Source organism: Palaemon carinicauda, chromosome 45 (genome assembly GCF_036898095.1).
Source record: "Palaemon carinicauda isolate YSFRI2023 chromosome 45, ASM3689809v2, whole genome shotgun sequence".
Lineage (NCBI taxonomy): Eukaryota > Metazoa > Arthropoda > Malacostraca > Decapoda > Palaemonidae > Palaemon > Palaemon carinicauda.
The window spans coordinates 23,317,609-23,332,608 of NC_090769.1; the positions used below are offsets into that span (position 1 = coordinate 23,317,609).

The 15,000-nt window shown below is 33.5% G+C and overlaps 1 protein-coding gene across 1 annotated transcript in view; it reads right to left on the reverse strand.

The window, feature by feature from the left end:
* The window catches only part of LOC137634851 (uncharacterized), a 22,879-nt gene that overhangs the window by 891 nt on the left and 6,988 nt on the right, over positions 1 to 15,000 (reverse strand). The gene's annotated exons all lie outside the window — the stretch shown is intronic.

The window sequence follows — 15,000 nt, forward strand, 5'->3', positions numbered from 1 at the left end:
GCACACCCAAGACTAGAGAACAATATTTAGATTTTAGTGTCTCCTCCTAGAAGAGCTGCTTACTATAGTTAAAGTGTCTCTTCTACCTTTATCAAGAGGACAGTAGCCAATGAACAATTACATTGCAATACTTGCCCTGGTTCATTTAAAGGTTTAAAGGTCACTCTGACAGGACAATGGCCTATAGACTGAACCCTTCCCCCCAAACGATCTTTTACTCAAAGATCCAGGCACGCACGCGTACAAACACACACACACAATATATATATATATATATATATGTATGTATATATATGTATTTATATATATATATATATATATACACACAGTATACACACATACATATTCCAAAATGAAATACCTTCCCTACAGCTGGAGTAATATCTGCAGATCAAGCGTAGGAGAGATAATGAATAAAAAAAGGGGCCTAATCTGGAAAATCAAGCGACTGGTTCGTGTGCAATCAATCAGTTCATGGCCGACATCTTTTGCATGATGGGATGTAAACATGACCTTATCACGACTGGCCGGCGTATTAGTGACGTCACCAAAAGAGTATTTGGCCAGACACGGTAGAAAAAATGGTTGATTAAATCTTCCGGTCGTAAATACGAGGCGGGGGAAGAAATTGATCGGATGTCGAGTTTTCTGAAATACGTGAAATTACAAATACGTTTAGGTATAGTTTTAGAGAGAGAGAGAGAGAGAGAGAGAGAGAGAGAGAGAGAGAGAATGTAATAAAATAAGATAAAAGAAGAGAGAGAGAGAGAGAGAGAGAGAGAGAGAAAAAAAATGTAATAAAAATAAGATAAAAGAAGAGAGAGAGAGAGAGAGAGAGAGAGAGAGAGAGAGAGAATGTAATAAAAAACTAAGAGAGAGAGAGAGAGAGAGAGAGAGAGAGAGACTTTTTCTCACTGATAAAAACTAATATCATGAAAGAAAAGAGAGAGAGAGAGAGAGAGAGAGAGAGAGAGGGAGAGTAGAGAGAGAGAGATGTAAAGGATTTTTTCTCCTTGATAAAAACAATATGAGAGAGAGAGAGAGAGAGAGAGAGAGAGAGAGAGAGATGTAAAGGATTTTTTCTCCTTGATAAAAACAATATGAGAGAGAGAGAGAGAGAGAGAGAGAGAGAGAGAGAGGAGACTGCATGTGAAATGCTTGAAAAAGAGGCATGTTTACTCACTGATAAAATAACAATGCCACGAAAGGAGAAAGAAAAAAAAACTGTCCAGAGTTTTTTGTGTTGTTTTTGTCCCAACTTCGCCAAAAGATGAAATATCTGAAGCAAAACATTTTTTTTTTCAGGTTTACCCCAATACAAGAGTGACAAAAAGCGTTTAGAAACTTTTCCACAAATGTTTGTTTTTACTGGAACACACAGACGTCTGAAATTCACACAATGAATGTAGATTTTTATTTCGAGCAATATTTCTGAGGCTTTATTCGTTACTCTATTGACAAAATGTTGCATTCATCTGCAGTCTCTTTTAGAAGTAACAATAAAAATTGAGTATTCTGCACCTGTGAATCTAGAAAGGAAAAATCTATGGCCCAAAAAGTTCTGATGTATAAAATCCCGTTCCTTTGAATCTAGTAACACTTATTTTTATATCACTGACATATCGCAAAACTGCATCTTTCTAGTATTGAATTAATAGATTCATCATCATCATCATCTCCTAAGCCTACAGACGCAATGGGCCTCGGTTAGATTTCCCACAGTCGTCTGTATCTTGAGCTTTTAAATCAATACTTCTCCATTCATCACCATCAACTTCGCGCTTCATAGTCCTCATTCATATAATAATAATAATGATAATTACTATTATTATTATTATTATTATTATTATTATTATTATTATTATTATTATTATTATTATTATTAGCTAAGCTACAACCCTAGTTAGAAAAGCAGGATGCTATAAACCCAGGGGCCCCATCAGGGAAAATAGGCCAGTGAGGAAAGGAAACCAGGGAAAATAAGATATTTTAAGAACAGGAACAACATTGAAATAAATATTTCCTATATAAACTATAAAAAACTTAATAAGACAAAAAGGAAGAGATACAAGATAGAATAGTGTGCCCGAGTGTACCCTCGAGCAAGACTAGATATATGGTAAAATCAAATGGCCACCGGGTATGACTCATTGAAAGAAATATAATACGATGGTAATGATTCATCGTAATAAAAAACGCAAAGTAACTTCGAATGATCTTTGAAGTTTCCACCGTACTGACCTAGCGTGGGACGAGCCACACTAGGGAAACAGAATTGGACCACCGTCCGTTATTCAGAAAGTTTCGCAAAAGCAAAATGCGAAACTAGATGCCAAAGGGGATTCAGAAAACCGACGAACTGTGTAAAAAATACAGTGGAGTGGTTGGGAAAAATATTAAGAGTTAGCACCCCATGTTAACCTAACTTTTGAGAAATATGTGACCTCTATTGCATACCGAATAAAATGGAAATTTCAAGCGTGAATACAACGTGTTAGGTTCTCCTGACTTTACAGAAAGATCTTATTTTTAACCCTTGTAAACCATTAAAAGAAAAACTTCAGATTAAACCTTGTAAATTAATTCAGGAAAAACCTTGGATAAACCTTGTAAAATAATTAAGGAAAACCTATCAATGAAACTTTTCTACTAATAAAGGAAACTATATGGTAAACCTTGACTTTGCAGAAAGATCTTATTTTTAACCCTTGTAAACCATTAAAAAAACCTCGATAAACCTTGTAAATTGATTAGGAAAACCTTGGATAAACCTTGCAAAATAATTCAGGAAAACCTGTAAATGAAACTTTTCTACTAATAAAGGAAACTATATGGTAAACATTGTCTACCAATAAAGGAAAAGTATATGATAAACCTAGTCTACTAAATAAAATTACATTGGAAGTAAACTTTGTCTATCAAAAGAGAAGTATATGATAAACCTTTTCTACCAATAAAAGAAAAGTATAAGACATACATTTTCTACCAATAAAAGATAAGTGTATGATAAACAATGTCTACCAATAAAGGAAACGAGGTATGATGTACATTGTCTACCAATAAAAGAAAAGTGTATGATAAACAATATCTACCAATAAAGGAAACGAGTATGATGTACATTGTCTACCAATAAAAGAAAAGTGTATGATAAGCAATGTCTACCAATAAAGGAAACGAGTATGATGAACATTGTCTACCAATAAAAGAAAAGTGTATGATAAGCAATGTCTACCAATAAAGGAAACGAGTATGATGAACATTGTCTACCAATAAAAGAAAAGTGTATGATAAGCAATGTCTACCAATAAAGGAACACGAGTATGATGAACATTGTCTACCAATAAAAGAAAAGTGTATGATAAGCAATGTCTACCAATAAAGGAAACGAGTATGATGTACATTGTCTACCAATAAAAGAAAAGTGTTAAAATTTTTCTTCTAATAAAATAACACCGGAAGGTAAAACTTGTCTACAAATAATGAAAAAGCGTGACCCATTTGGCAACAGTTTGCGCCTGTTATGAATGAACTTTTGTCATGACAAAAACATATGTTTAGTACGTAAATATATAACACTAAAAACCACCGAAGCAAAGTATGAATATGAAATTCACAATTCTAACTAAAACACTGCCATTAGAATAAGAACTTATTTATGACAGCAACAGATGTTCCTAAAAACAGAACAAAAAGGGGTTTGCATAAACATTGATATGCAATATTTCCTTGAACCACATTCCCACACATTCCCTGCGTCTTAATTCTAGACTTAATTCAAGCTCGAGTTATTCTACACCTTAAACAAAAAGACTAAAACATCATTTCCCTAAACTTTCCAGCTATAAATCAAGAGCAAAGCTTCTTAAGCTAGGATATAGTCGGCTGACTCAAAGACCTCACTTTGCAACACTTAATGCTACTTTACATCACTTTTACTCAATTACGGCCAGACAGACCCCTCACTTACGCGTAATCTAAAGTACGGTCTTTTAAGAGAAATGCCAAAAATAAGAAAAACGTAAGACTTCGCTTAATGATGATATAATAAAGCTTCAGGTCTCCGTGACTAATTCGTGCACGGGCCAAGACGGCACGAACGTAAACCTGGCTATGTCAGTCAAGCAAGTCCGCGTGAAAATTTACGCTTTTGCTTAAGCTGCTGCTGTTACAACAACAACAACAACAACAATAATAATAATAATAATAGTAATAATAATAATGATTTTGATAATGATAATGATATTGATAATGATAACAATAATAGGATTCTTATTGTTACTAGCTAAGCTACAAGGAAAAATAGCCCAGGGAGGAAAGGAAACACTGAAATAAACTATACAACAACAACAACAACAACAAGAACAACAAGAACAACAACAACAACAACAACAACAACAACAACAACAATAATAATAATAATAATAATAATAATAATAATAATAATGATAATAGGATTCTTATTGTTACTAGCTAAGCTACAAGGAAAAATATCCCAGGGAGGAAAGGAAACTCAAATAAACTATACAACTACAATAATAATAATAATAATAATAATAATAATAATAATAATAATAATAATAATAATAATAGGATTCTTATTGTTACTAGTTAAGCTAAAAGGAAAAATAGCCCAGGGAGGAAAGGAAATTCTGAAATAAACTATACAACTACAACAACAACAACAAACAACAACAACAACAACAACAATAATAATAATAATAATAATAATAATAATAATAATAATAATAATAATAATAGGTTTCTTATCATTACTAGCTAAGCTACAATGAAAATAGCCTAAGAAGGAAAGGACATCCGGGAATAAAAAAACTATATGATAATAATAATAATAATAATAATAATAATAATGATAATAATACTAATAATAATAATAATCTTTATCTCATTACTTGAAATAAACGCACGAAATGTTAAGACACCAATCCTTACATTATCTTCAAACGTTATATTATATGAATTGATGAATAGGGAATTCATAATCATCATCTCCATCTCCTACGCCTATTGACGCAAAGGGCCTCGGTTAGATTCCGCCAGTCGTCTCTATCTTGAGGTTTTAATTCAATACATCTCCATTCATCACCCAGGGGGTTAACTACTGTACCGTAATTGTTCAGTGGCTACTTTCCTCTTGTAAGGGTAGAAGAGACTCTTTAGCTATGGTAAGCAGCTCTTCTAGGAGAAGGATACTCCAAAATCAAACCATTGTTCTCTAGTCTTGGGTAGTGCCATAGCCTCTGTACTCATGGTCTTCCACTGTCTTGGGTTAGAGTTCTCTTGCTTGAGGGTACACTAGGGCACACTTCTATCTAGTTTCTCTTCCTCTTGTTTTGTTAAAGTTTTTATAGTTTTTATAGGAAATATTTATTTTAATGTTGTTACTAAAAATATTCTAATTTTCTTTATTTCCTTTCCTCACTGGGCTATTTTCCTTGTTTGGGGCCCTGGGCTTATAGCATCCTGCTTTTCAAACTAGGGTTGTAGCTTAGCAATTAATAATAATAATAATAATAATAATAATATAATAATAATAATAATAATAACAACTACGTGGAAAATACCTGCAAATTTTTTATTATAGAAACAACAATGGTGTTCATCATTCACTACTTTTAAACATACGTCATAAAGCAGGTTGATAAATACGTAATAATAAAACCAATTATGATAATTATATAGCAATTCTGGTAACCATCTCATGTCCATATGAAAATTTCAAGTCTGGATCTCGGTGGAAAAGTCTTATCAGGATGTAAAAATTACAGTCAAATTACAGTACACTAATTTCAAGATGGTAATTCTCCGCCTTTAGTAGCATTAAATACAGATGATTGTATCAAAAATTACAGTCAAATTACAGTACACTAATTTCAAGATGATTAATTCTTCGCCCTTTAGTAACATAAATACAGATGATTGTATAAAAAATTACAGTCAAATTACAGTACACTAATTTCAAGATGGATAATTCTCCGCCTTTAGTAACATTAATATAGATGATTGTATCAAAAAATTACAGTCAAATTACAGTACACTAATTTCAAGAGGATAATTCTCCGCCTTTAGTAACATTAATACAGATGATTGTATAAAAAAAATTACAGTCAAATTACAGTACACTAATTTCAAGATGATAATTCTTCGCCTTTAGTAACATTAATACAGATGATTGTATCAAAAAATTACAGTCAAATTACAGTACACTAATTTCAAGATGATAATTCTTCGCCTTTAGTAACATCAATACAGATGATTGTATAAAAAATTACAGTCAAATTACAGTACACTAATTTGAAGATGATAATTCTCCGCATTTAGTAACATTAATACAGATGATTGCATCAAAAATTACAGTCAAATTACAGTACACTAATTTCAAGAAGATAATTCTTCGCCCTTTAGTAACATTAATACAGATGATTGTATCAAAAATTACAGTCAAGTTACAGTACACTAATTTCAAGATGATAATTCTTCTCCTTTAGTAATATTAATACAGATGATTGTATCAAAAATTACAGTCAAATTACAGTACACTAATTTCAAGATGATAATTTTCCGCATTTAGTAACATTACATCAGATGATTGTATCAAAGAAGTTCAACTGACGCAAGAAAATCCCACCCTCCAAAAATTTGTAGGATTCACAGGACCCCCAATGTAAAATCTCCTAACTCATATCCTAACCCCATTATTTGCTCAGACCATCTCCCTCACAACGCCTACAACTGCTCTATGCACATGCACGCACGCATGGCCCCACACGTCTCCCTGACACGCCCCAAGACGGCGTAATCTGACACCTTTCTAACACCATCTGGGCCGTGACTGCAATTTCAGAGTCACGCAAAGATAGTACGGGTCTAAGAAAAGTTTTTTTTTTTTTTTTTTTTTTTGGCCACCGATCCCACCAGCCCAAACAACGGACTGTGAAGAGCTTATGGAGCATTTTTATTATAGGGCAAGGGAAATACAAAAGCAGAGGGTTAGGGTACGTTTTGGTGAAAAAAAAAAAGATTCATTGCTTCAATGTGGAGGAAACAAAACATTGTGCGGTTTGTAGAGATGTGGAGGATGAACGTTTTAGCAGATATATTTTGTACAATAGTGCAAACACACTTGATTCATATATGAAATGAGTAACTATATATATATATATATATATATACATATATACATATATACATATATATATATATATATACATATATACATATATACATTATATATATATATATACATGCATACATAAGCACGTATGGATAGATCTAGATTACAGTATATGCATCAATACATAATCATATATATATATATATATATATACAACATTCCATTGTATGTATATCCATATATATGTTAGCATATGTACGTATAAAGAACAACATATGTAACAATATAATCAATGTCAATTTAGTTAAGAAAATTATATCTTACTTTTGATATTTGAAAACAGCACCAACATCAAAACAAGATAGGAAAAAAAATAAACAAATATTTGCGGTTGAAAAACTGGAAAACCTCACGTCATCAATATTAGACATAAAAACAAAATTAATATCTAAGACTTGACAAGTAAACAAGAAAAGAGCGACTTGGAGTGCCACATCTACCCTCTCCTCCCCTTCGAAGCAGTGTCTCATCAGTGCCATATTCTTTGGGACCCCCCCCTCCCCCTCAAATCCATCCTCCCCTTTACCCTTAACTCCCCTTACTTTTGTCCTCATCTCACAATCACGTCACCCCACTGTTTCCCCTCGACAGGGTTCCTTGTTGTGTTTATTGTTTAGGAGGTAATATTACTGCTAAAGTCTTTGCGGTGTGTTATTGTTATGGCAGACATTGGGGAGGGGGGGGGGGAGTGAAGGAGGACTCGTAATGAAATGCTCTCTCAGCTTCAGTGTGACGACGAGAGAGCGGTGACGCCAAGAAATATCCAAAGAAAACATAACGACGGTGTAAATTTGGAGTGAGAAACGTCTCATACATGTTGTATAGTTGATGCTATTCTGAGTGTGAGACGTCTCAAACGTTGTATAGCTGATGATATTCTAAGTGAGAAGCGTCTAACAAACGTTGTATAGCTGATGCTATTCTGAGTGTGAGACGTCTCAAACGTTGTATAGCTGATGATATTCTAAGTGAGAAGCGTCTAACAAAAGTTGTATAGCGGGATGCTATTCTGAGTGGGAAACGTCTCAAACTTTGTACAGCTGATGCTATTCTAAGTGCGGAACGTCTCACAAACGTTGTACAGCTGATGTTATTCTGAGTTTGAAACGTCTCACGCTGTACAGCTGATGTTATTCTGAGTTAGGAACGTCTCACAAACGTTGTATAGTTGATGCTATTCTGAGTCGGAGACGTCTCACAAACATTGTAAAGATGATGCTGTTCTGAGTGGGGAAACGTCTCAAACATTATATAGCTGATGCTATTCCAAGTCGGAGACGTCTCACAAATGTTGCATAGCTGATGCTGTTCTGAGTGGGAAACGTCTCAAACATTATATAACAGATGCTATTCCGAGTCGGAGACGTCTCACAAATGTTGTATAGCTGATGCTATTCTGAGTCGGAGACGTCTCTCAAACGTTGTATAGCTGATGCTGTTCTGAGTGGGAAACGTCTCAAACATTATATACCTGATGCTATTCTGAGTCGCAAACGTTGCACAAACGTTGTATAGCTGATGCTATTCTGAGTGGGAAACGTTTCATATACGTTGTATAGTTGATGCTATTCTGAGTAGGAGACGTCTCACAAACTTTGTACAGCTGATGTTATTCTGAGTAGGAAACGTTTCAAATATTGTATAGATGGTGCTATTCTGAGTGGGAAACGTCTCACAAACGTTGTACAGCAGATGTTATTCTGAGTAGGAGACGTCTCAAACATTGTATAACTGAGGCTATTCTGAGTGGGAAACGTCTCACAAACGTTGTACAGCTGATGTTATTCTAAGTAGGAAACGTCTCAAACATTGTACAGCTGCTGCTCTTCTGAGTGGGAAACGTCTCAAACATTGTATAGCTGATGCTATTCTGAGTGGAAAACGTCTCAAACATTGTATAGCTGATGCTATTCTGAGTGCGAAACGTCTCAAACATTGTATAGCTGATGCTATTCTGAGTGGGAAACGTCTCAAACATTGTATAGCTGATGCTATTCTGTGTGGGAAACGTCTCAAACATTGTATAGCTGATGCTATTCTGAGTGAGAAGCGTCTAACAAACGTTGTATAGCTGATGCTATTCTGAGTGAGAAGCGTCTAACAAACGTTGTATAGCTGATGCTATTCTGAGTAAGAAGTGTCTCAAACATTTTATAGCTTAGCAACAGCTATAAAATGTTTGAGACACTTCTTACTCAGAATAGCATCAGCTATACAACGTTTGTTAGACGCTTCTCACTCAGAATAGCATCAGCTATACAACGTTTGTTAGACGCTTCTCACTCAGAATAGCATCAGCTGTTTCTATTCTGAGTTTGAAACGTCTCACGCTGTACAGCTGATGTTATTCTGAATGAGAAATGTCTAACAAAACGTTGTATAGCTGATGCTATTCTGAGTGAGAAACGTCAAACAAACGCTTTAAATGTTGTATAGCTGATGCTATTCTGAGTCGGAGACGTCTCGCAGACGTTGTATAGCTGATGCTATTCTGAGTGAGAAACGTCTAACAAACGCTTTAAATGTTGTATAGCTGATGCTATTCTGAGTCGGAGACGTCTCAAACGTTGTATAGCTGATGCTATTCTGAGTGAGAAAAGTCTAACAAATGCTTTAAATGTTGTATAGCTGATGCTATTCTGAGTGAGAAATGTCTAATAAACGCTTTAAATGTTGTATAGTTGATGCTATTCTGAGTCGGAGACGTCTCAAACGTTGTATAGCTGATGTTATTCTGAGTGAGAAACGTCTACTAAACGCTTTAGAGCTGATGCTATTCCGAGTAGAAATGTCTCAAACATTTTATAGCTGTTGCTATTCTGAGTAAGAAACGTCTAACGAACATTTTACAGCTGTTTCTATTCTGAGTTTGAAACATCTCACGCTGTACAGCTGATGTTATTCTGAGTGAGAAATGTCTCACAAATGTTGTACAGCAGATGTTATTCTGAGTAGGAAATGTCTCAAACATTGTACAGCTGATGCTATTCTGAGTGAGAAACGTCTCGCAAACGTTGTATAGCTGATGCTATTCTGAGTGGGAGGAGACGTCTCACAAATGTTGTATAGTTGGCAAGGCAATAAATGTGAAGTTTCAAGAAGAAAATGAAGACTTTCTTACTCTGCGAGTGCTTCAATAGTGATTTGACAGTAAGCGAGCAATACGCATTGTGAAATGTTCAATGTTCCCGAACGCACATCATAAAACGACCCTGAAGGTCCTGTAGAGAATATGATTCCCCTGCTGTACAGGGCCAGATAAACAGCCCTTAAAGTAAACAAAAGTTTATAAAGGTCATGCATTTCTAACCAGGAGCCTAAATGAAATTCCTTAAAACTATCTCTACAACAAACAGTCCTTAAAGTAAACAAAAGTTTATAAAGGTCATGCATTTCTAACCAGGAGCCTAAATGAAATTCCTTAAAACTATCTCTACAACAAACAGTCCTTAAAGTAAACAAAAGTTTATAAAGGTCATGCATTTCTAGCCAGGAGCCTAAATGAAATTCCTTAAAACTATCTCTACAACAAACAGTCCTTAAAGTAACAAAAGTTTATAAAGGTCATGCATTTCTAACCAGGAGCCTAAATGAAATTCCTTAAAACTATCTCTACAACAAACAGTCCTTAAAGTAAACTAAAGTTTATAAAGTCATGCATTTCTAACCAGGAGCCCGAATGAAATTCCTTATACTATCTCTACAACATTGGCTACGTCACCAATTACCTCAAGCTGTGGTACATAAATTAACAATAGCCTGTAGTGGTTACAGTAGTAGTTCTATTTCCATGGAAAATTATTGCAAGATTAATTTTTGGCTTAATGATAATGCTGCTCTAAGTTCTAGTCAACCAAATGTAACAACAGATGTTCAGAAACCAATAATTGGCCCCCAATAGCCCTTAATTTACTGCTAGGTGTGGTTTACAGTAGTAGGTTCTATTTTCATGAAAAATTATTGCAAGATTATTTGTGGGATTCATGACAGTGCTGTTCTTAGCTGTAGTCAACGATGTGTAATAACAGTTAGTCAGAAACCGCTAGTCGGCCTCCTGAAAAGGGTAAAATTTTCCCACAAAAAGTTACATTTCAAACTCACTCCAAAAGCAATTAATTTATGCCAGTCACAAGACACACTTTTGATGATATATTTGTAAACCTTAATCAAAATGTTCCTCGCAATCTGGCTCTAAGATAGACGCACAAACAAACGATTTAAATCATAGTCTCTTGGCTGAGGTTAAAAAATAGTCAGCCCCATTAGAAACGGAAAAGAACATTCACAAGCCAAATAAAAATGAAAATGTTTAAAACAATGGAGTTTTTAGCTACGTATCAAAATGTCAAAAAAGTCAATGACGATTGAAATATCAACTGGTATCAACAAAGATAATAAAAATGTATCAATTATAAAAGGCATTGTATACTAGACTTCCACTGCGAGAAACATTGAAGTTAAGCTTATCGTGAATTAAGAAACTTACACATGACACGAAAAGAAAACTCCCTGTTGGTGAGAGAAGGAATCAGCTGCGGAGAAAAAAACTATGTAAATTAGGTAGCATATGCATTGCAAAAACTATTTTTCGTGAATCAGAGAATAGCTCAACTAAGGATACAAAATACTTGTTTCAGGCAAACTTTTTTGGAAATATAACATAAGAAAAATATGAAATATGGATTATATTTCAAAATTTCCATATAATTTACTGCTTTTAGCAGTGATTAATAATGTTTAAACGGTTTTTGAAATGACATATAACCAAAATACATTAGCTGCCCTTTTCATTACAAGGATTTCGTTTTCTACAAAAATGTTTGATTTTGAAGAAAACGTTTTTAGCAGTAACTGATGTATAAAGAGTAAATTCATGCCAAGGTTATAATGAGGCGCTAACAGACGCTGCAATTTACGCAGGAAATCCTAAATCAAGAGTTAAAATCTTTATCAAAGTATTTTAATGTATAAGAAAAGTATACATATGGCCCCGAGACCATCAAATACTGGCTAATCTTATGAGTAACTTAGCAAATCATGAAGCAAAAGTTACTCTCTGAGAGGAGGATCTAGCAGGAATTCTCTATTCTATCTAGAGTGAAATCGATAAAATCATGAAGTACCTTATATAAAGGTTTAAGGTTTAAGGGCTGCTTATGAATGACAGAGGCAAGGGACAGTGACATTGCCCTATCAAGCAGGACAAGGCCAAAGAGACAGACCATATATACATATGACCAGCACCAAGGCCCCTCTCCACCCAAGCTAGGACCAGGGAGGGCCTGTCATTGGTTGCTGATGACCCATCCTTAGCTCACAAGAATGGTGAGGTTACAGCAACCAAAGAAACTGATGAGTTTGAGAAAGACTCGAACCCCAGTCCTGGCGTTCACCCACCAGGGACGTTACCACATCGGTCACCACAACCCTAAGTGGGAACATTAAACAAACGCAAAATGTTGAATAGTTAAATGCAAGCTGAATAGCCCCAGAGGGTGTGAAACGGATAATATATAAGGCATTTGTAAGTTTTAAACTTCTATGGCGTGTTATAAAATCTAGGTTTTTCTTTTACAAAAGTCGTACGAATGAACGCGTTGCTTCTGTCATCGCACGACATCAAGTAGGCATGTGATAGATATTCACATCAAAAACCATGTCAAGAAATTCAGCTAGTTACAACCCAAAAAGCTATGGAAAGAATAAAGATGGGAATAACACCAAAAGACAGAAAAATAGCAACAAGGATACGAGAGCAAACTAAAGAAGAGGACATTCTAACAACATGTAAGAAAAAGAAATAACAGAATTAGTTCCTAGAGATTGCAAAAGAGGCAGGGGAAGGAGAAAATGATGAAGAATTGACGTACTCAGAAAGTCTGCGAGTGTGGACTGACATAAAAAGACCATAAACAGACGGGAGTGGAAGACCATATCTGAGGCCTTTGTCCTACATTGGAATAGTTATGGCTGATATATATATATATATATATATATACACATATATATATATCTATATATATATATATATATATATTTATACTGTATATATATATATATATATATATGAATGCATTTATATTATATATTATACACAAATATGCACACAAAAACACAAACACACACACAACCACACACACATATATATATATATATATATATAATATATATATATATACATACATATATATATATATATATTTATTATATATATATATATATATATATTGTATATATATACATATATATATATAATATATATATATGTATATTTATATATATAATATATATATATATATTATATATATATATATATATACATATATAATATATATATATATATATATATATGAATGCATTTATATTATATATTATACACAAATATGCACACAAAAACACAAACACACACACACACACACACACATATATATATATATATACACATACACACACACATATATATATATATATATTTATATATATATATATATATATATTGTATATATATACATATATATATAATATATATATATATGTATATTCATATATATATATATATATATATATATATTATATATATATATATATACATATATATATATAATATATATATATATATATATATGAATGCATTTATATTATATATTATACACAATATGCACACAAAAACACAAATACACACACACACACACACACACACATATATATATATATATATATATACATACACATACTTATATATATATATATATATATATATTTATATATATATTGTATATATATACATATATATATAATATAATATATATGTATATGTATATATATATTATATATATACATATATATATATATATATATATGTATGTATATATATATGTATGTATATATATATATATATATATGTATATATATATATATATATACATATATTTATACATGTGCATGTATGTATGTGTGTGTGTGTTCAGTAGTCATATCCTAGGTTTCGAATTAATCATTTTATAAAACATGCATAAATATGAGGATGTTAATGTTGATAATATTCATATTCATATCAATAATATAATAATAATAATAATAATAATAATAATAATAATGGAAAGTTAAACCCTAGCATATAACCCCTGAATTAGCTCATACCTCACGAAGAAATAGCAAAAAAAGTCCCAGAAAAAAGGCTTTAGAATAGTGGAGGGGGAGGAGGAGAGGCTGGGGGAGGAGAAGAGGGGGCTGGGGGGGGGGGGGGGAGAGTCTGGAGGGTTAAAATGAGGAAGGAATTCTTCTCCCCAAAGACAATGAGGCATAAAACTGTCAGGCCCGACTACCTCCGAGTATTCCTTCACAATATACGTAGCTAGTTATATAATGGTTCTCCTCCCCCACCATAACAGCATTAAGAAATAATGATAAAATATAATGGGCAGATCTTGTCTTCTATTAACGTTTAGGTTGTCCACTTTCCTGTGGATACGCCGTATCCCCCTTTGACAGGGGATACCTTTATTGTGGCAACAAGAAAGGAGGAGAGATAAGATTTCCAATGATAAACTAAAGATATTTTCTCTCTCTCTCTCTCTCTCTCTCTCTCTCTCTCTCTCTCTTTGGATAAATGATCTCTCTCTCTTTGGATAAATGATCTCTCTCTCTCTTTGGATAAATGATCTCTCTCTCTCTTTGGATAAATGATATCTCTCTCTCTCTCTCTCTCTCTCTCTCTCTCTCTCTCTCTCTCTCTCTCCGGATAAATAATTATTACGCAAAAAGTCTCAACAGAAGACAAGTGAAACTATATAAAGTTGTGAATTTCT